General features: G+C 36.9%; 1 non-coding gene across 1 annotated transcript; it reads left to right on the forward strand.

The window, feature by feature from the left end:
- Positions 1-228: 228 nt before the first annotated feature.
- On the forward strand, positions 229-302 carry TRNAM-CAU (transfer RNA methionine (anticodon CAU)). The gene has a single exon. It is a non-coding gene; the product is annotated as a tRNA-Met (tRNA).
- Positions 303-22,078: the final 21,776 nt, after the last annotated feature.

A 22,078-nucleotide genomic window follows, 5' to 3' on the forward strand; every position in this document is an offset into this window, starting at 1 on the left:
AAAAAAATGTGAATGAAAGATCCCACTGAATTGAATTGGGTCCAGGAATCTAAGAAATAGTGAGAATTCTTGATCTCTCTCAATTCTAAAATCCAGGACTTGAATTCATGTCCTGTCATTAAATTCCTCCTGATTTAGTAGAACTAAAAGAATTCCATTTAAGCATCTCATTGCTTTAGTTGAAAGATTCCATTTGAATTGGAATCTGGTCATTCAATGACCCGCTAAGCATCCATGGCTGAATGGTTAAAGCACCCAACTCATAATTGGCGAATTCGTAGGTTCAATTCCTACTGGATGCACGCCAATGGGACCCTCCAGTAAGTCTATTGGAATTAGCTCTGTATCAATGAAATCTCATCATCCATACATAACGAATTGATGTGGTATATTCATATCATACTATATGAACAGTAAGAATTAGTAGTCTTATTGAGACAAGAACTCATAGGGAATCAAATTGATTTATGGATGGAATCAGGTATGCAGTTTTTACAGACAAAAGTATTCGGTTATTGGGGAAAAATCAATATACTTCTAATGTCGAATCAGGATCAACTAGGACAGAAATAAAGCATTGGGAGGAGGAGGCTTTCCTCGAATTAAAGAGCAGGTTTACACATGCTCCGATTTTAGCTTTACCTGATGGCATTGACGATCTGGTTGTTTATTCTGATGCCTCTTACAAGGGGTTTGGGTGTCTTCTGATGCAGCGAGGCCGAGTCATCGCTTATGCCTCTTGGCAGTTAAAGCCTCATGAGGCAAATTATCTTACTCACGATTTGGAGCTGGCAGCGGTTGTGTTTGCACTTAAGTTGTGGCGGAATTATTTGTACGGTATTCCCTGCGTTATCTATACCGATCATAAGAGCTTAAAGTATTTCTTTGAACAAAAGGAACTGAATGTGCGGCAGCGTCGATGGTTGGAGTTGATTAACGATTATGATCTGGAGATTATGTACCATCCCGATAAGGCTAACGTGGTAGCCAACGCGGTGATCCGGAAGGAGAGACCGAAACGTATTCGTGTGAAATCTTATCAGCTTATTCTTAATCCCGATATTTTGAAACAAATAGGCAGCGTTCAGAATGAGGCTTTGCAAGTGGAATGGATTATGTCAGAGCGTATTTGGGGTCAAGAAAAATTGTTGCAAGACGTCGAGGATGGGGTGAAGTATAAGGATGGTCGTTTATGGGTACCCAGGTATGGGGGATTCAGGGATAAAATATTGGATGAAGCACACGTCGCGCTATTCCATTCATCCGAGCGCGGCCAAGATGTACCAAGACCTGAAGAAAAAATATTGGTGGCATGCGATGAAGTATGAGGTGGCTCAGTACGTGAGTAAGTGTTTGACGTGTCTGCAAGTTAAGGTCGAGCACCAGAAGCCTTTCGGGAAACTTCAACCCTTGGAAATACCTGAGTGGAAGTGGGAGCATCATACGATAGATTTTGTGACTAAACTGCCTCATACTCCTAGGGGTAGTTATGATACCATTTGGGTAATCGTTGATAGATTGACCAAGAGCGCCCATTTCTTGCCGATTTGAGAAACTTTTTATTCTGAGCAGCTGGCCGATGTGTTTATTCGTGAGATCGTTTCTAGGCACGGGGTTCCGGTATCTATTATTTCGGATAGGGATACGCGTTTTACCTCCAGGTTTTGGAAGAAGTTTCATGAGGAGATGGGTACCAAACTTCTTATCAGTACCGCTTATCACCCGCAGATGGATGGTCAATCCGAGAGGACCATTCAGACTCTCGAGGATATGTTGCGAGCTTATGTTATCGATTTTGGTGGTAGTTGGGATCGTCACTTACCGTTAGTCGAGTTCTCCTATAATAACAGTTATCACGCCACGATTGGAATACCACCATTTGAGATGTTGTATGGTAGGAGGTATAGGACTCCAGTCTGTTGGGGTTCCGTTGGTAAGAAGTAGTTGGGTAGTTTGGAGGTGGTAGAGGCAACGACCGAGAAGCTCGATAAGATTAAGGCTTTTATGAAGGCTGCTCAGGATCGTCAAAAGTCCTATGCGGATAAAAGGCGAAGGCCTATTGTGTTTGAGGCTGGGGATCGGCTTATGTTGAAAGTTTCTCCTTGGAAGGGTATTATTCGTTTTCATAAGAGGGGGAAGCTTAGTCCGAGGTTCATTGGTCCATTTCATATCCTGTCACGAGTTGGTGAGGTAGCGTATAGACTGGAATTGCCCAATGAGCTCGCGGGGATTCACCCTACTTTCCACGTGTCTCATTTGAGAAAATTTTTAGCGATGTTTAACTGGAATTGCCCGATGAGGGGGCCCATGTGCCCCTTGGCGATATTGAGCTTTAGTAAGTTGAACTACGTTGAAGAACCTATTGCTATACTTGACCGCCAGGAAAGGAGTTTGAGGAATAAAGTGGTTAGGCAGGTGAAGGTGCAGTGGAGGCACCATAGGGATTCCGAGGCTACTTGGGAGTCCGAAGACGAGATGATGAAATTCTATCCGCAGTTGTTCCTGTCTCATCGGATTCGGGGACGAATCCCATTGTAAAGGGGTGGACTTGTAACGCCCGTTAATTTTCGGTTTAATGATTTATGTCTTGTAAAGTATGTACAATTCTCGGGAGTTATCAGGCATTCCTCGATGACCTTCCCATCCCTCCGGTACGTTAAATTATTTAAAGATGTTACTTTTTTAAAATTGGAGGGGCTAGAGTGAAAATTTTATAACATAAACAAACCCTAACCCCCCTTCCTCTTGGTCCGATCAGCGCAGCAGCAGCCACTCCCACCCTCCGTTTTTATTTTTTTGTAGCCAAGGTTAGAGCATAAAACTTCATTTGAAGGTTAGTTCTATGTTCCCCCAAAGTCTTTTACAATTAAGGCCATCATATCTCGCGTATTGATCGATAATTGGCTTATTTTAGGTTAACCGGGTGGCTGTCCAATTGAGCAATTCCGGGACTGTTTCGGTGGAGGTTTTTGCACCAACATCTTCCTAGGTATGTCTAGTATAACATACTTTAAGATTATGCACATTGGTGTTAGTTTGATTTGTCAACTAGTTGTAGTTTGAAAGATAGTTTTCGGTTGGCTAGAATGGTAGATTGTTGCGTTTAACGCGAGGGATGAAGTAAGTGATGACCAATTCAGTTCGGATAGCTTCGGTTTAATATAAGGGCTATTGGAAAACGATTTTTATAAGTATTGGGGCTGAATTGATTGTCGGTTACTCAAATGGGTCGGTACAACGCGCATTTGTGTTTATTGAATAGTTGGTGCGTTGTACTTGCGAGTTACCTACCCATTTGACTTGTGTAGCGTCGTGTGGACTTGTTGGCTATGAATTTATCATATTGGGTCCACACGAGGCTGAGTTGGATGTTAATTGCCTAAACGACTCTTAAACGTGCGTGTTAGTATCACCTAATGCTTCTGGGGGTAATTTGGGAATTCTTTACTCCCGGGAGTATCTAAGGGTCGTGTTGGTAAACTTAAGACCCCGGGGGGCTGTTATGAATGAGTTTGATGAGGTCGAGGCTTTAGGTAACTCGAACCATGCTAGAACATCTCGTAGGATAAACGAGTCCTTCCGGTGTCGTTAGTAACGTTTGTATGTAAACCGACAGGCTTTTAAGTTGTGGGGATACTTAGGGGTTCTCTAGCTCGTGGGGAACTCTTGCCTTGTGTCAGGTGAGTTCATGATGCCCCTTTTTACTCTTTTCAAATTTTTGGGCTAGCATGCACACCTAAGCGATTTTGCTTAATGAACCGTTTAAATTATTTTGTATGGGCTTACTTGTATACGGTAGGCCTTGGGATGATATTATTGTATGTTTGTACGTATGTTTGTACATATATTATTGTATGGCCAATAATTGGCGATGTTATTTAGTCGTTATCGACTAAGGATGTTTACGTATGCCTACTTTGTGTTTGCATACGTTGGATGAGATATTACGTGTTTGGGTTGTACGTGTGCTCGACCCTGATGTTATTACTTGGATGATATATATGTAGGGATATAATTATAAGGATGTTTATATATATATATATATATATATATATATATGGATGATTACTTATTGATGATGATGACCTAACTGTTGTATCCCGTTTATTTTAAAATTCTTTGAATGATTATTATTATTTTAGATGTCAATTTTTTAAACTTACTTACTCAGCTCAAGCTGACTTTGTGTGCATGTTAGTGTGAGTTTCAGGTTAGGAGGAGGATGCGTTTCCGCTTGGATATGCTGTAACGATTCCGGCAAATCCAGGTATACCCTAGCCGGTATATACTATTTACGTGTCATTTAATATTGATTATATGAGTTATAGTACGTTTATACGAGTATATATGATTCACAGTACGACTCATACTTGATTATATAGTGAATCGTATTGGAATTACGATTAACCAATGATCGGTTATTGAAACCCGAACGAATCGGGAATTACATTATAGACGAAGTATATAATGTTTAGTGATATTTACGAAGTATTAATGCTTCGGGATAAGTAAATTATAGCACAGAAAAAGGATTTCGATTTATTAGTACGTCGGTACGATAAACGAAACCTTTAACATCAAACCAAGCAAGAGACGATCGATCAAACCGAAAAAGATGCACAAATACCGACAATATGATGTTTTAATGTTATGGTTTGAGTTTTTAAAGTTTTTAAATCAGTTTTATGTAAATTTTATTTTAACCCGAAAAACGACCATTTTAGGCTCGTTTTAAGCCGAATTACGAGTTTAAACGAGAAACGAACAGAACCAGACTATCCACAACATTATCCGGATTGTGTAATCCAAATATGTGGCCATGGTTTGAGATGTGGCCCCTGTTGGTTTTTATACAAGATTATCAAAGTTCAAGTTAACCAAAATTAACTAGAAAACGCAACGGAAGCTTAGATTTTAAAACTTGTTATAAACATACCATTATGTTAAAACTAAAAACCAATGAACAAGGATCAAAATTACAAGAACAAGATGCTCACAAAATGTAAATTGTACCTTCTTCTACCTTTAGAAGAACAAGCAAGTTGTTGAAGATGATGGTGGATGAATGGCAAGCCTCCAAAGAAGAAGACCTCAAGAGTGTGATACCCCAAGCTATTTGTGATAACACCAAGTTGATTGCTAGGAATTATGAACACCAAAACAAGCTCACCAAGCTCTCCCAAAATCCCCAAATGAGCCGTGGGGTGTATAGAGAGAAAAGAGTTTGAAAAATTCAAAAGTTTACTTGAGAATCCAAGAAGGGGACAAGACCCAAATGCATGTAATTTGAATGGAGATATAAAGGGATGGTCAACACAAAAGGACAAAACATTTGGTTGGACCAAAACCTCCACCCACATGGGGTGGCCGGTTTTTTTTTTTTTTTTTTTTTTTTTTTATTTATTTTATAGTTGTTTTGTTTTAACATTTAAAACATCTCCATTTATTTTATAAAACTCATTTTTATAAAATGCACATACATTTATGTAATTATTTAACCAATTAAATAATTATTTTATATAAACAAATTATCCAGATAATTTATTTAAATCCTCAAGTGTGTTTGTTTAGAAAACCAATTTTCTAAACACGTAGTGTTCGGTATTCGTTTAAATGATCAAATCATTAAAGAATACATTTGGTGTCGTCTAGCTTGTTATTGGGTATGACCCGACTTGGATCAAACACAGTTAGCCACATTAGTATAAGTATGTGTCTCGGGCACACGTAATTCCAACAATCTCCCACTTGCACGAGATACATAGAAAATTAATGCAAGTGGTGAATACCGCCTAACAACAGTTCACCACCCCTAATGTGTTTGACGAAGTGCCATTCAATAACATCATCCCTTCAAGTTCCTTACTTGATATGATTTAGGTGAATCTATCATTATATCCCTTTGTTACTAGATGTCATGTTGGATCTAAGAGACATAGGCGATCATTCTCTTTACAATTCAACTTTATCAGGCCTTAGACATCTAAACTCTCAACACATAAGAGGAACAAATTCCTTCTTGACTGTATACGCCTCTCACTATCACTTTTATACTCCACCTGAGCTCATCCTTATGTACCATCTTTTACGAATAGCGAAGGGGAGAGTCAAAGTGTAATACTTGGTGAAAATCAAGACCCAGTATACATCTCAGGTCTAAGGATAATATGAAATTCTCCTTTACTCAAAATTACTAATGATCAAGTCAATCGACTCCATGTAGTAATATTGAGAGCGGGTCAGTCCAATATTTGTATCCCATAAATATCTATGAACCTTGGCAGCAAACCTATGCTCCATATTCATTCCTTATGAATATCCACCAATCCTAGTTCATAATAGTCTTGCTTCATATTTGTTCCCACAAATGTGATCGACTACGGACTTTTAGAATAAGATAACTTATTCATGGATTAAACATGCAAAATCAGAATTTAACTCAAGATTCCATAATCATATAAAAGAGTTAAATTACAAAAGTCTTTTAAACTTTAATACAAAATAGATCAAATCCAATTACTAGAATATCGAAGTCCTAAGCCACTCGCATGACGCTCATGTTTCGGTCTTTCTAGGAGCTTCGTGAATGGATCCGCAAGATTTTGATCAGTTCCAACTTTGCGAATACATATCTTTCCTTTTTCAACTTCATCCCTTATGTAGTTGAATCTCCGCTCTATGTGCCTTGTCTTTTGGTGCGAACGAGGTTCCTTGATTTGTGCAATCGCACCCTCGTTGTCACAAAAGATTTCTAGGGGGTCTTGAATGGAAGAGACCACCCCTAGATCAGTAATGAATTTCTTCAACCATGCAGCTTCCTGAGCTGCCAATGAAGCGGCGATGTATTCTGATTCTGTAGTGGACAATGCTACCACTTCCTGTTTTGAGCTCTTCCAAGAGACAGCTCCTCCATTAAGAGTGAACACATACCCAGACTGTGATCGAGAATCATCTCGATCAGTTTGGAAGCTCGCATCCGTGTAACCTTTTATAGCGAGTTCCTCCTCACCAGATCCATATATCAGAAACATATCCTTAGTTCTCCTAAGGTATTTCAATATGTTCTTAACAGCCATCCAATGACTGTTTCCTGGATTCTGTTGGTATCTGCTTGTCATGCTCAAAGCGCATGACACATCCGGTCTAGTACATATCATCGCATACATGATGGATCCTATAGCAGAAGCATATGGGATTTGTTTCATCATCTCTTGCTCATCCTTTGAGCTTGCACATTGAGCTGAACTCAATATAGTCCCTCTTTGAATAGGTACAAAACCTTTCTTGGAGTTTTCCATCTTGAACCTTTTCAAGATCTTATCAATGTATGTACTTTGGTTCAAACCTATCAAGCGCCTTGACCTATCCCTATAGATCTTTATTCCCAAAATATAGGCAGCTTCACCAAGATCCTTGATGGAAAATCTACTTCCAAGCCAAGCCTTAACGCTTTCCATGGTTGGAATGTCATTTCCAAATAGTAGAATGTCATCGACATACAATACTAAGAAGGTAATTATACTCCCACTAGCTTTCTTATACACACAAGCCTCATCAGCGTTCTTGATGAATCCAAAACTTTTGATTTCTTCATCAAAACGATGATTCCAAGTTCTAGATGCTTGTTTCAATCCATAGATTGATTTCTTTAACTTGCATACTTTATTAGGATGTTTTGGATCGACAAAACCTTCAGGCTGAACCATATAGACATCTTCCTCAAGATATCCATTTAGGAAAGCGGTCTTGACATCCATTTGCCAAATTTCATAATCATAATGTGCAGCTATGGCAAATAATATCCTAATAGACTTAAGCATTGCCACAGGCGAAAAAGTTTCATCATAATCAACCCCTTGAGTTTGAGTGAAACCCTTAGCTACAAGTCTTGCTTTATAAGTATCCAAGTTTCCATGCATATCAGTTTTCCTTTTGAAAACCCACTTACTTCCAACAGCTTTGGAGTTGAGTGGTGGTTCAACCAATTCCCAAACTTGGTTGTCATACATGGATTGCATCTCAACGTTCATGGCTTCAAGCCATTTGTCACAATCATTCTTGGACATTGCATCACGGTATGTGGTCGGTTCATCCGAATCTACCACGTAGCAACCTTCTACAAAAAATCCATATTTTTCAGGTGGATTGCTAATTCTACCAGATCTGCGAACGTTTTGTGTGTTTTGATCAACCACTTGATCACTTTCAACAACCTCTTGTTGAGTGCTAGTATCAACCAATTGTGTATCATCTTGTGATTCTTGATCCTCATCAAATTTCACTGTTCTACTATTAGTTCCTTCCTCAAGGAACTTAGTTTCCAAGAACTTACCCTTTCGAGCAATAATAACATTTTGCTCACTAGGATCGTAAAAGTAATATCCTAAATCATCTTTAGGATAACCTATAAAGATACACTTAGTGGATCGGACTTCTAATTTGTTTGGGGTGTATTGCTTTACATAAGCTTCACAACCCCAAACTTTTAAGAATGATAGCGATGGAGCCTTTCCATGCCATACTTCAAAAGGTGTCTTCTCCACTTTCTTGGTTGGAGCCATATTCAATATGCGAACAGCGGAAAGTAAAGCATAGCCCCAAAATGATAGAGGTAAAGTGCTTCTAGCCATCATCGATCGAACCATATCTAATAGGGTACGATTTCTCCTTTCAGACACACCATTATGTTGTGGTGTTCCAGGTGGAGTAAGTTGTGAAATAATTCCACAACTCTTAAGATGATCTTGAAAAACACCACTTAGGTATTCACCTCCTCTATCACTACGAAGTACTTTGATTGTTGTCTTAAGTTGTCTTTCTACTTCAGTTTTGAAGTCTTTGAACATTTCAAAAGCTTCATCTTTGTGTTTCATTAAGTACACATAACCATATCGACTATAATCGTCAATAAAGGTAATGAAGTATCTTTCACCATTCCTAGTCATTGGTCTAAAAGGACCACATACATCCGAATGTATGATACCCAATAATTCTTTTGACCTTTCAAAAGTTTTATTAAAGGGTTGCTTTGTCATTTTGCCTTGTAAACAAGATTCACATACATCAAATGAATCATACTCATTTGTTTCTAGAATACCACTCTTGCGAAGAGTTTGCATGCGATTCTTGCTTATATGTCCAAGGCGACAATGCCAAAGATAGGAATCACCCAAGTCCTTCTTGAGTTTCTTGGTGTTGACATTGTACATTGAACTACTATGTGACATACCACTTTGATCTATTTCATATATACCATTCATGGGTATAGCTTTAAAATAAAATATGCCATTCATCAAAACATGAATATCATAATCCATAAATTTAAAATCAAAGCCACATTGTTTTAAAAGGGACACGGAAATAATGTTTCTCCTTAACTTAGGAGCATACAAAACATTCTTCAAAATTACTTCCAAACCACTTGGAAGCTTTAACAAGTAGTCTCCTTGGGCTTGGACTTCAACTCTTGCTCCATTGCCCATAAAGAGACTAATGTCCCCTTTGTTGAGTTGTTTACTTCTTTTGAACCCCTGCAACAAATTGCAAATGTGAGTTCCACATCCGGTATCAAGTACCCATGTATTTGAAGAAATAACATTTAGTTCAATATGTATAGTAAAGATAATACCTGAGGTATGCCCCGCATCCCTCTTATCTTTTAACGCATTGAGATAGGTCGGACAATTCCTTTTCCAATGACCTATCTCTCCACACTCAAAGCATGGATCTTGCGCCGCAACCTTTTGCTTCTTTTCCTTCGGTTTGATGGGCGTGATGGCTTTCCTCTTTCCCTTTCCTTGGACGTGGCCCTTGCCCTTAGCAGCACTTGCTTTGGGGTTGGAGTTATGTCCCCTTTTCCCTTCATTGATTGTTAGAACGGGTAAAACCCTTTTACCCATTCCCGCTTCGGCCGTTCTTAGCATTGCGTGAAGCTCACCAATGCTTTTGTCCCACCCGTTCATGTTATAGTTCATGACAAAGGTTTCAAACCTTTTGGTCAAAGAGTTGAGGATCAAATCCGTAGCCAACTCATTTGAGACGGGACAATTCAACCTACGAAGCTTTTCAATGTAGCTTTTCATCTTTAGGACATAAGATGAGACGCTTTGGGTTTCCTCCATACGACATGCATGAAACGCTCGAACCGTTTCGAAACGTTCCGCTCTAGCTTGTTGAAGAAACATTTCCTTCAATTGAGTTATCATGTCGTATGCCCCATGATGCTCGAAATCCTTTTGGATTTCGGGAATCATAGTCCCTAACATGAGGCAAGAGGCTTGCACCGAATCTTTGGTGTACTTGACCCAATCGTTATACGCCTCCTCATCTTCCACGTTAGGCTCATCGGGAATGGGATCGTCTAAGACATATGATATTTCTTCTTGTTTGAGAACTATTCTTAAGTTGCGATACCAATCCATAAAGTTATTATGGTTTAGACGATCCTTTTCAAGGATGGTTCTTAAGGATAGGTTACGGGTGTTATGGGTAGAGGTGTTTGCATTGTTAGCGGCCATCTACAAAAATTTAACAAAGTTTTATTTTAGTATTATAAACAATTTAATTATTAATACCCTTTTATTCCAAATTTTAAAATAATAATTAAATTCTAGAATCCAACGATAAATCAAATTTCGGTTAGGTGACCTTTATCCCGTTATTTGATTTAACAAGGTAGTCAATCTTGACAATTGCAACCCTTTGCAACTTCTAGAGGTATGGGACCATTCGAAATCCTTATTTCGTGTTGGCATGTTTATCCCATCAACACCATTGGATCCTATGCTTAGGTGACCTTTATCACATGGTTTCCAATTCAAGTCGTCCTACTTGTATAAACATGTAAGATTAACATACAAGTGGTTAGGTGACCTTTATCCCACAAATATGTTAATATTACCCTAAGTATATTAGTTTGCTCAAAATGGTTAGGTGACCTTTATCCCATTTAAAGTTCCCTAATACGTTAAGTGTCATACAAAAGGATGGTGTAAGACTTGTTTCCTTGGTAATTATGAAAAAGGGATTTTAAGTTTTCCAATATTCTAGTTTGAAAAACATTATGCCATATCCTAACATGCATTTAGTAATATGGCGATTTTGAAAACCAATTTTCAAGGTTCAAGTTATAATAAAACCAATTTTATTATATGTGAGTAATCGCTTAGTTTTAATAAACCCATTTAATTAAACTAATTGACGCGATATTACCAAATATATATTAGAACCCGTTTTATGCTTGTTGTCGTTCCTATGTGACGGTTTGGATATCCTAATATCTATCAACCACACATTACAATAAGTAAAACAAACAACCAAGCAAACACATGCAAAATATAGTCATAACCGAGAACCGCTAAGTTTGACCATACTTGTTAGCCGAAACAAGTATAGGTCATAAGTCACACCTAAGGGACAAAACATGACACAAGGATGGAATGTTGACTCCCACTTGACCTTGCATCCAAATGCTTCAAGTATCCTTTCCAAGTTGTTGTGTTCTTGTTGGGCTTGTTAATGGGCTCCAAACTTCCAAAAGTCTTCTTGGGCCCAAGAGTGAAATTTATGGGCCTAATGGGCTTGAATCCCATGATGGGCCGGTGAGGCCCAACAAGCCCAAAATTTCGGTCCAAGGCCCAAATCCACCAATTCTTGCATCTTCAATTTTTACAAAATGTATCCTAATACATATTTTTCTAAAAAAAAAGAAAATGCAACTAATCTATTTATTACATACCAATTTATGAATAAATAAATTACACAAGCCTAAGATTATGAATTATTACAACCATATTGAATAATAAACATAATCAACATACACAAACAACAATCAACACATCCAAGGTCTAGGTTTCGGTTATGACACATCCAAACATACCAAATGTTCTAAGCATGCAACCTAAGCAACCAATGCCCTAAATCACCAAAAGGAATCGGCCCCCCCCCCCCCCCAAGAGGCTACGGCCCATCCCCCTTCCCCCAAAATTTTGCAATTTTGATATTTCAACATCCAAAAGTTAATAATGGTTTCCTAAGATCTTTTCATGCATGTCAAGATCTTACAAAACCATGAGGGGTAAAATCCACCAAAATTTCGGACCCCTTTTTCACCCATGAAAAACCCGAAATCTATGAACATGTAAGAAGCATAAGTCCTTGTAACCGGCTCTTGATGCCATTGTTGGTTTTTATACAAGATTATCAAAGTTCAAGTTAACCAAAATTAACTAGAAAACGCAACGGAAGCTTAGATTTTAAAACTTGTTATAAACATACCATTATGTTAAAACTAAAAACCAATGAACAAGGATCAAAATTACAAGAACAAGATGCTCACAAAATGTAAATTGTACCTTCTTCTACCTTTAGAAGAACAAGCAAGTTGTTGAAGATGATGGTGGATGAATGGCAAGCCTCCAAAGAAGAAGACCTCAAGAGTGTGATACCCCAAGCTATTTGTGATAACACCAAGTTGATTGCTAGGAATTATGAACACCAAAACAAGCTCACCAAGCTCTCCCAAAATCCCCAAATGAGCCGTGGGGTGTATAGAGAGAAAAGAGTTTGAAAAATTCAAAAGTTTACTTGAGAATCCAAGAAGGGGACAAGACCCAAATGCATGTAATTTGAATGGAGATATAAAGGGATGGTCAACACAAAAGGACAAAACATTTGGTTGGACCAAAACCTCCACCCACATGGGGTGGCCGGTTTTTTTTTTTTTTTTTTTTTTTTTTTATTTATTTTATAGTTGTTTTGTTTTAACATTTAAAACATCTCCATTTATTTTATAAAACTCATTTTTATAAAATGCACATACATTTATGTAATTATTTAACCAATTAAATAATTATTTTATATAAACAAATTATCCAGATAATTTATTTAAATCCTCAAGTGTGTTTGTTTAGAAAACCAATTTTCTAAACACGTAGTGTTCGGTATTCGTTTAAATGATCAAATCATTAAAGAATACATTTGGTGTCGTCTAGCTTGTTATTGGGTATGACCCGACTTGGATCAAACACAGTTAGCCACATTAGTATAAGTATGTGTCTCGGGCACACGTAATTCCAACAGCCCCCCCCCTCACACCACCACTTAGGCCGGCCATATACACACACATTACACATTTCATTTCTTTTTTTTCTAACACCAAACTCTCTCAAACTCTCCAAACCCTTCAAGCGTGCATCCAACTCCATCATTTTTAACCAAGAATTGAAGGTATAAACATGTTTTTAATACTTGAATCTTGTTTCTAACTCCATGATCTTGAGAAAAGGAGGTTTCAAATGTAAAATTGGGTGAAAACCCGAGTTGGAACCGATTCTCGCATGATCAAGTGATGTATACAAGTTATACAAAGGATCTTGATCCAAGTGATGAGTTAAAAGTGTTTAGAACGAAATTTTACGGTTGAAATCTTGTCAAATGAGTTTTCCATGTGAAAGACGGGTGAAAGCCCGAGATGAAACCGACTCCATGATCAAGAGATGTATACATGTTATACAAGGGATCTTGGTCCAAGAAATGAGTAAAAAGAGTCGAGAACGGATTTTTACGGTTAAAACCTTTGTTTTTACATAAAAACCGACACTATGAAAGAAATGGTTTGATTGTTGGTATAGTTTGCTTGGTATAGTGTTATTGTGCTTGTAAGTGTTGTATCTAGTGGCTAGCAAAGGCTAGAAACCCGGATCTTTGCGATCTAACGCTAGAAAACACAAGATAGTTCGGTTTTCGTGTGATTTAGTGATTTTGGACAGATTGTAGTGTGCTTAGAGTTGGGTCACGAAATTTCACAGAGATGATCTACACATGAAAATATGAGATCTGTGAATTTTTGGTAATTTTTGGATAAAAGATGAATATTTGGTGAATTTAATGCTCGGTTTTGGCCAAAAATGGTGAAAAATAGCTAAACTTGATGAAAAATTCGGGAAAATTTTGGATACGCTTTTTATAACATATAAAAGTCACACACAAAATTTTAGCTTAGTTGGAAAAGTCTAAAAGGGCTTTTCGGTAAAACGAGTACTAGGGCTTTCTAGCTCGGTTTTTGTGAAAATGGCTTGAAAAATGAGTTTTGGGTTCTGGAAAAATTCCAGGGAGTTATGAGGATGGCAGGGATCATCCCAGAAAAATTTGGGATTTTTCTAAAGTCTTTTGGTATTTTTGACATATTTAGTGTTTTAATAAGATTTAAAAATAGATAAATAAATGTAAATATAAGAAAATAAATCTGGAAAATTTTTATAAAATTTCTTACTGTCAAAATAAGTTTTGTGCAAAATTTCAAGACCCGAGACTAAACGGGTAATTATTTGTGCTAAAAAGAAAATAAAAACAAATTTTTAAAGCTTAAAACGTGTAAACCGGTAAAACTCGCATAAGCGAGCTGACTGGCATATGAAAACCCTAAAAATAGACCATTTTCATAATACTAAGTAAATTAAATAAAAGTAAATCATCCGAAAATAATTCGGATGATTTGGGTAATTTTACCCGATTTTACTGTTTCCGGCACCTAAATGACGGAAACGGGCCCCGCGACCAAACGGGGTGTCCAAACCGAGCTCTAATTTCATCACTTTAACTAAATTTAACAGTCAAACACCATTTTTGGGTCGGGTGTGACCAAACTCATTTTTAAAACTAAAGACGGATAACCGTGCTAGGCACGCAAATCAAGGAAATCATAAAAATGATAATCTTGACCGTCAGACTCTAAGCAATGTCACAATCTGAGTCCTTAGAAGTGTCACGGGGTTAACATTGTCCCCGGATCGAGTACAGTACTGGGTTAACAATGTCCCCAGACGTACCGATTGACATAGATTTAATTTACGGGAATTATATAGTAACGACTAGATATTATATTACAGATCCAGGCACGTAGCTGTTCATTGTATTACCCACCGACTCACAAAAAGGTGAGTTTTCACGAGCCCCTTTTACTGAACTGTTTTAAATATTTTCCCGGGGCGGAAAACATGTCTTTGTTAAAATATTTAAGTACATACCGATCGTATGGAAACACTTGTATATTTATATATACATGGTTTGATGCATAGAATATATAAATTGTTTATCGTGTGGAATTGTTCTGGGGTAACATAGTTCCCAGGGGTTATTATTGTTCTGGGGTAACATAGTTCCCAGAGGTTATTATTGTTCTGGGGTAACATAGTTCCCAGAGGTTATTATTGTTCTGGGGTAACATAGTTCCCAGAGGTTATTATTGTTCTGGGGTAACATAGTTCCCAGGGGTTATTATTGTTCTGGGGTAACATAGTTCCCAGAGGTTATTATTGTTCTGGGGTAACATAGTTCCCAGAGATTATTATTGTTCTGGGGTAACATAGTTCCCAGCATAATTTCATTACTAATAAATGGTTATTAAAATGATCTTTCAGTGTTTATTTAAATTAGTGAAACTCACCAACTATTCGTAGTTGACCCGTTTTCTTTACATGTTTTCTAGGTATGCCAAAGTTGGAATGATTGATATGTGCTTAATGATCTGTGCTACTTGTTGGAGGCTTGCTGCTCTATATTTTGTAATGAATATAAATTAATGTCTTATCGGTAAAATATGTGTGTAACACCTAGACAGTAACGAAACTCGCAACAATGTAATATGTTAAAAGTTAATGTAGTGGTATTTTCTTTATAAGCAATGCTGTTGATATCAGATGTGTCTGTTGCATCCCGTGTACGTTTCCGCTGCGGTTACGGGGTGTTACATATACACGAGGCTACTTGGACGGTGGAGGGCATACTTATTCGGAAGTTTTAATGAACATTTTTCTTTTGAAGTTTTATTAAATACATTGAAGTTTGGTTTTAGGCATAATGCCCGGGTCTTGGGAACTTGTTTTAATACTTATGATTTTTCGCTGAATTATACTCTGAATTGGTAATTTTAATGGGATGAACTGTTTTTGAGTTTAAGTATTTCTGTAAGTATTTTGTATGAATGCCAACTGTAGGATTCTCGGGAATTAGGGTCTTACAAAACCTCCTACAAAACACAAACCATAACCATGCCTATCCAATCTATCACCTAACCTACCCATTCAAGCACATCACCTTCAACCACCCAACTATATATCTTAAACCCAAACCCTTTGTCTAGTGGTAAATATAGAAAGTCTCTGGTGTTCACAGATCTTGTCTTTGATAGGATTGATTTGGCATTGAGGAATCAAATGCAAAGAGAGCTAAAAGGGAGAAAATGATGATGGAGTTTGTCAAGAAACAGAAGAAAGGGTGGGGGGAGTTGGAGAAAGAGAAGGCTAAGATTAGAGAAAGGTTGAAGGAGTTAGAGAAAGAAGGCTGAGACTATAGAGAGGTTGGAGGTGTTAGAGAAAGAAAAGGCTAAGGCTACAGAAAGATTATAGAATATGGAGAAGAACATAGATGCTGGTAGAGCCCAGATTGCAAGATATGAGACCACGATTACATCTCTTAAGCTACAAGTAGACTGTCTACACACCCACCTTATTGAATGATCAGGTGTAACACCCAAAAATTCTCGTTAATCGGCGTGAGCATTCGGAAAGATTGTATATTTGTCGGGATTTGATCTGCCAAGTTGAGGGGCCTTGTAGTACATTTTAAAAGATCGTTTAGGAAAAAGATATCATGCTTTGAAAGTTAGGGGACTAGTTTTGTAAAATCCTGAAAGTTATAATGTCTTGGCCGCCCCCTAACCACCCCCCCCCCCCCACCCCTTATTTTTTTTCCTTCTACAATCAATCCAAGCCTGGTTCTTATCAATTTAAGGTTAGTATTACTCGGTTAAATGTCTTTTTCAATCATATACTGCAGGATAGGCTCGTAAATCACTCTATCTTTCGGTTTAGGTCAAAACCGGAGGCTGCCCAATAAAGCTATTTTCGGTGCTGAAAAATTAAGGTTTCTTTCCCTAATAACTTCCTAGGTATGTCATTACATCATACTAAAATATCATTGCCATTGTAATTTTTTTGGTTGGTCAATTTTCGTTAGTTTGAAAACTAGGGTTTATCGGGTGTTTAGTCGTTAATTGTTGCAATTCACGTGTTGTTTGAGGGAATTTCCAACCCAATCAGACCGTGTAGTATTATGGTTATATATGGTCTGTAAGTATATTATTTTTTATCAAAACGTGGCTGATTTAGTTGGTGATTACTCAAACGGGTCGTTAGAGCGCGAATTCTCGTTCAATCGTTAATTCGGGTGTTGTACAATGGAATTTCTGATCCAATTAGCTCATGTGGTATCATATGGTTTTATTGGCTATAAGGACATTAAATTTTATCAACACGACGCTGACTTGGTTGGTGATTAGTTAAACAGTTAGTTAACGCGCGAATTCGGCACAATTAACATGAAGCGGTGTAGTTTGGAACCCTTTTGTCCCCAATTTTAATTTAAGGGAAGTTTCGGTCAATTAAAGGCCTCAGGGGGGCTGATATAAATGAATTAAGTATGGGTGAGGCTTCGGGTCAATCCAATCATGTTAGAACGCCTCGTAGAGCGAGCGAGTCGATGCGGTCTAGTTAGTGATTGTTGTGAGCTATAACTTGGCAGGCTTTTGTTTTTGAGTGATTACCTAGCGGTTCTCTAGCATGTTGATAGTTGTGTGATCCGTACCAAGTGAGTTTCATGATGCCCTTTTTAAATATTTTATGTTTTAGGCTAGCGTTCACGACATATTACGTTTTACTCGTTTAAGCTGTTGGATGATGTGGCATAGACTTCACTATATTTATATATTTTGAACTTATATATTTTATTGTCTATGCTTGAGGATTTATTTAGTTCATGTTCGATAAAATTTTATGTGTGTGTGGCCATCGATGTGAATGTTTTTGTTAAGCCGTAACCGGGTCAAATAGAGGATAAAAATTCCTTATTCCCCTTTTGCAGGTTAAGGTGAGGAGTCCCCTAACAGTTTAACTGTCCTTGGGGCAAGAATATAAATTACTCGAGTCCTTGACTTCATGTTTAGTGATTTGAGGTGAGGAGGCCCGCGTTGCGTGCTTGACTGAGGAAAACATTATTTTGCTATATTTTATGGAAGTCGTATGTTTATTTAATTAATCGATTTGTGATCAATGTTATTTATGAAGACATGAACTCACTCAGTCCAAGCTGACTTTATGTGTATGTTAGATTGATTTCATATTTGAGGAGACACAGAATCCGCTTGGACGTGCTCAAAGCTACCCGAAACGTTTGGTGGCATTTCTAGTTGAAGGACTTTCATTAAAATAAAATAGACTTTCCCGTTTATTGCAGAAACTTATTTTGGTTAATTTAAGAATTTTAATTTATATGTTTTCCTGGGTTGGGATTTACACTTGATAACTTTTCCGCTGCATGTCACTCTAAACTTATTTTAATAAATTGAAATTAACTTGGACATTTATATAATTTTTATGGTGTCACTACTAGAAAAAAGGCCTTCAATGAATGCGTGTCATTGATGGGTACAGATGACACGCAGATACGCGTCTTTGAAGCCCTGTCATAAATGAAATATGGCATGCACCTGCGTGTCATATTATATGACACGCTTTAATGACACTCATTTGTGACACACGTTTATGACATACAGGATTGACACACTTTCGTTACTCACATTTATGACACCAATTTATGACAAGCATTTTTGCGTGTCATTCTATACTTTTTTTTTTTTGAAAATATTATATAATATATATTGCATAATTGCTAATTTTCAAATTAATTACACAAATACACAAATATAGCATCAAAATTATATATATATTACACAACATAAGTCAAAATGTTACAAATATCCTGAAGTTAATTAACAAAAGTATTTGTTAATATTCAAAAGCTAGCATACACATATATCACTATTGGAAAATAAACAGGGAGGTATAACTTGACCATTCCTCTCGAACAGCATCAATATCCGCATCCAGTTTTGCCTCCCCCAACCTAAGAAAATTAAACAAACAAAACGCTTCAAAATTTGGTCGAGTTCAAAAGATTTGGGCCAATATAAACATAATTAAACATCTAACTTATACTTACATTTTATTGACGAGTGTTTGAAGTCCTTCTCTTACATGTTACACTTATATTGTTATTGACGTGTAGGGCTGGCCCAGCCTGGTTTTGACGGTTTTTGGGTTAAACCTTAAGCCAAACTATTAGGTTTTTGCTCATCGAAAACTGAAGCCAAATCGTTGAAAATAAAAACTGAACCAAACCAAACCATTACTAACGATTTGGCTCTGACCGGTTTCATGGTTTGGGATTTTTTAGGTTGCTATCAGAAACTAAAACTCTAACTTACAAGTCCATACTTAATCAAGCTTAAAAAGTCTACTAACAATATTACAAGCTGTCTAAAATAAAAACTGCCAAAATGCAAGTTATCCCATGCATTAATCATGTTGTCCAGAATTATATAAGCACAACAAATGGTCAAAATACAAAAGCTTAAAACAAGTTGTTCAAAACAAACTAAGTATTATCAATAGTTCCTCACAAACTACCTTTCCATAGTTTCAAACATCAACAGTAATACAAAACAACAATGCACCAGCTACCAAAAAGCTCAAAAAAAAAAAAATTCAAGTACATGATAATACATATCTATATTGATATAAAATAAAAAAAAACTATCTTTAATATTTTGGTAAATTTAGGCTAAACTGCAACTTTACACACTAGTACATTAGAGTGGGCTAACGCAAGAAGTCCAATTTTCTAAACATATGAAATATTATAAATAATTATATAAATCTAGTATAAAGAAAAATAAAATTTTCTTTATAAAATTTAAACTGGGCTAAGGCGAGAATTTGCTGCACAACCTACCTTGTGAATTGTGATGATACTTCAAAGCAGCCTTCATTATGGAAATTCTGCCAATACACTCAAAACTTCTGCATTCTTTTCTCATGCTCTTTTGTATTCACAAACTTGGTCACACCAAAGCTTTTTACTGCCAGTGTAACTGTTAAAGAATAAATTAAGTCAAAATCATTATCACATGGTAGTCAACTTAAACTATAAGAATCTGCGAAATGAAGTAACAAAACTTGGCACATTGCTCCTTTCTAGATTCAAGTATTAAATAGAACATATAAATATATGACATATCATATACACAAACAGATTAAAAATAGACATTCATAAAGGAACCAAAAGTGCAAACCATTAATTATATGAGTTTAACAATTAAGAGAAATCAAACATACGGGAGGGGAGAACGAAATTTGAGAACGTTGAATGGTGGGCTGAAGCAGGAGGATGTGCTCAGTTTCGAATGGTGCCTGCCCATGTGCGTAGTAGTTTTCACGTCCAAATGCAGGCTCGGGTTTGGGGTCAACTAATTTATAAACGAGCCGAGTCCAAGTCGGCTCGCTAGCCAACTTGTTTGTTATTTGTATACATATTCATATACCAAACATATAAATTATTAATATACACACAAAAATGTGGTTTCGCGTTCGTTCGGTCTTGTTTATTAAAAACCCACAACACACATCATACGCACACATACACACAAACACAAAATGTGGGCTCGGGTTCAACTTATTTATAAACGAGCTGAGTTCAATTCGGCTGACGAGCCAACTTGGTTAATTTAAAAAAAAACTATATATAATTTTGTTATTTTTTACACATATTCATAAAATATAATATAATTTCATTACTCACAAACCGTCGTCGTCTATATATATATAGACTAAAAACCAAAATGTGAGTGCCACAATTTGAGTTTCAGATTCTACCTGCTGCTTAAATCAAATCATTCCAACAGTAATAACAATTTTATGAAAACTTGGTCTGCTGGCTTTTATGTGATTGACTTGGCACTTGACTTTTGGAGTTCTTGGTTGTGCAGGTTTGACTTCAATTTATAAAACTATACACATTAATATAACTATATACACATCATGCATGGGCTCGTTTAAGCTTGTTTAGTTTATGAGGTTACTTCTAGGCTTGGGTTCGTACTCAATTATCAAACGAGCTAACACACATACATACAAATCATTTCACATTAAGCCCAAATCACCATGAAAGCAAGCAAATCCACACAAATAAATTCATTTTAAGCCCAAGTCAGTGCATAACTCAAGAGTAATCTAACCAAATTAGCATAACCAACTGCATCTGCCTAAACTCAATACAAATCCGTTAATACAAAGCATAAATTTTCCTACACACATACATATCAGTTCCTATCAAGCACAAATCTACCTACACACATACAAATCATTTCATATTAAGCATAAATCAGTTCATACTTCATAGTGGCTGAAATATGAGGATGCTTGCTGCAAAAGTCCACCGAGGAGGTGCAGCAGTGGGGGTGCTCCACTGAGAAATGCATCCGGCAAAGAGGTGAAGAGGTGGTGGTGCTCCTGAGGATGTCGATGGCGTATAGGTGTAAAATTGATTGCATACACCTACAAATAATCCTTCAATCGAATGAAAAATTTTACTCCAAATAGGCTAACCCTAACAGATTAAAAACGAAAGTGTTGGAGAAGATAGCATCGTGGTGTAGCACTGATATAACTTAAAACGAAATCAGGGGTTTAGATAATTATCTGAAACATACCCGATGGAGAAGATGCCGTCCTGGAGAGAATTGAAGATTAAACCCTAGAAACCATTTGGGAGAGAAGTGCGGTGTATTAATATTGGTTGGGCGCTATTTTAAGAGAAATGACGGGTGTTTAATTTTTCATTTGGATTTCAGGACGACATGGATACATGACACACATTTTATTTTGTGGTTACTTTTTTAAGTTATCACAATAAATCAATGACATACAAAAATAAGTCTCATAAATTTTTTACGTATTGAAAATTATGATATTTTTTTAAAGACCATTTTTCTATTAGTGTGGAATTACCAACTTTTTGGTTCTCGGATTTTGGTGTCTTACAAGTTGGTATTAGATCCAAGGTTTAAGAGATGCAGGCATCCTTTGATGCTTGGACTCGAACTGTTAAGGGAAGGACTATCAATACCAACCGTGGTAGCTGCACGCCAAGAGGTAACCTTTTGTTTTTATAAGTATTAGAGTTT

Source organism: Bidens hawaiensis, unplaced genomic scaffold (genome assembly GCF_021521415.1).
Source record: "Bidens hawaiensis isolate Kalapana, Puna unplaced genomic scaffold, B.hawaiensis_p1.1 tig00053529_1, whole genome shotgun sequence".
Lineage (NCBI taxonomy): Eukaryota > Viridiplantae > Streptophyta > Magnoliopsida > Asterales > Asteraceae > Bidens > Bidens hawaiensis.